The following is a 1,943-nucleotide window of genomic DNA, read 5'->3' on the forward strand; positions in this document are numbered from 1 at the left end:
GAGAGAATACATCGTGACATAATGGTGTGCGAATATGACATCCGGATCTCCTAAACCATCTCAAAGGTTTTGGGGTTAACTTGGGTTTTAAGCAACCCAAGATTTTTATGTTTGAATGCTTTTAAATATATATGATTGTTGATGAAATGTGTTGAATATTGTATATGAATGTTGTTGGGAACTTTTCTGTGTGCAGGTGATTGAAAAACCATGTTTAAATGTGTTTCAGTTGTCGAAAAGGGCAAAATTGGTATTATGTCCAAGTCCCTGTCGCTTGGGCGAGAAACTCTCGCCTGGGCGAACACAGTCTCGCTTGGGCGAGGGCTGGGTGAGGGACTGGGCGAGAGGAAGTTTTGGTTCTGGAATTCCCTTGCCAGGGCGACAGAATCTCGCTTGGGCGAGGAAGGGCCGCGCTTGGGCGAGAACGACCAGAATGAAGACCTTAGTGATCTTTGATTAATTATGCAATTTAAGAGAATAGGTGAGATGAAAAACAAGTTCAAATTACTACAAACAAATGCTTGAAAAATTGAGTGAAACACTTACCCTCCAAAAGTTCTAACTTTGAACTTGTGTGCAAAAGAAACACTTTTTGGTTAGAAAAATATTTGCTTAGGTAAATTGTTACACATTTTTTATAAGCAAAAGCATTGATTTTTTGTTTGAAGCATTATGTGTCTAAATTCACAGACCATGAAAAATCTCATTGAAATTTATTTTTGACATGCTTAAACATTTGAAATCATGTTGATCATCATTATTATTTTTAGCAAAATTGATTTTCGGATAATTTTCACCTTTTATTTGAGGGCAAACAAAGTTTTAAGTTGGGGGGAGTTTGATAAGTACCAAACATACCTAAATTTCATATACTTTTATGGCACTAATCTTAAGCATAATTGGAAAAAATCAACTTAAAACAATACTTTTTGTATAAAATATCACAATCTTGTATATTTGTATGTGTATTTCTTTTTTATGTATTTTGTAAGATTTAGAATGAAGAAAAGAAAAGAAAAAAGACTCATGGTCAGAGAGCAAAAAAGTCAAAAAAATCAAGGTGCTCAATCAGGCAGCTAAGCATGGACCAAGCCTCATTGAGCTGACCTGGACACCAGCCTGACCTGGACCAAGTTGCTCAAGCAAGCAGCTGAGCTGAGCTGCTTGGCCGCTCAGCCTAGTCCTGACACGGTCAGACCTCAACTTGACACGGTCAAACACAAGCTTGGCACATTCCCAAGCTGCTGGACAAGCAACTTAGCGGTCCAACCAAGCAGCTTAGGGGAGAACCAAACTCCTGACCATATCAGCAAGCAACAGGCCACGTCCCAATCAGCACGGTCAAATCTATTGAACAAGTAGCTTAGTGGTGAAACAGGTGTGTTGAGCGGTGTGCACCCAGACTTGGCTTAATCATGAAGTCACCCATGACCTCACCTCAAGTAGCCCACCATAGGCTTTGTCAGAAGTAGCTCACAATAGTTGATTTCATAGCTCACAACTAGCTTTGATGAGTCAAGCATAAGGAGGTGACTAAGCTACTTGATTAAGGGACCAAACCCATGTTGAAAGGTTTGGTCAGCTGCTTAGCAGTCCAGCCAAGCAGCTCAGTGGTCCAGAAAGAAAGTCTATAAATAGAGACCAATTCATTCGAGCAAGGAACGAAAAATTACACTTGAAATTAACAAGTCTCTCACTAGAAACTCTTTCTGAAGTTCTCTCTTCATTTCTTAGTTTTTTAGAGCTTTATTTCAAAGTAAGTTTGTAATTTTAGTTTAGAATTCAAGAGGAGAAAAGGATAAGGCAAATGAGATGCAAAAATCAATTTTGTACTCTCATTTGGAACTCAAAATCATCTAATCCTTAGATGGATGGCTCATGCTCCTAACAATTTCTTTTGAATATGGTTATATAATTTCTACTTCTTCTTATATTCTAAAAGT

At 38.2% G+C, this 1,943-nt stretch overlaps 1 protein-coding gene across 1 annotated transcript in view; it reads right to left on the reverse strand.

The window, feature by feature from the left end:
• LOC109352422 (malate dehydrogenase-like) overlaps positions 1–1,943 on the reverse strand; it is a 27,393-nt gene that overhangs the window by 3,484 nt on the left and 21,966 nt on the right. The window contains exon 9 of the mRNA XM_019594404.1: positions 384–392. The gene's annotated coding sequence lies outside the window, so the exon portion shown is untranslated. The remainder of the gene's footprint in view (positions 1–383; positions 393–1,943) is intronic.

The sequence above is a fragment of the Lupinus angustifolius genome, chromosome LG07 (genome assembly GCF_001865875.1).
Source record: "Lupinus angustifolius cultivar Tanjil chromosome LG07, LupAngTanjil_v1.0, whole genome shotgun sequence".
In the NCBI taxonomy this organism is placed as follows: Eukaryota; Viridiplantae; Streptophyta; class Magnoliopsida; order Fabales; family Fabaceae; genus Lupinus; species Lupinus angustifolius.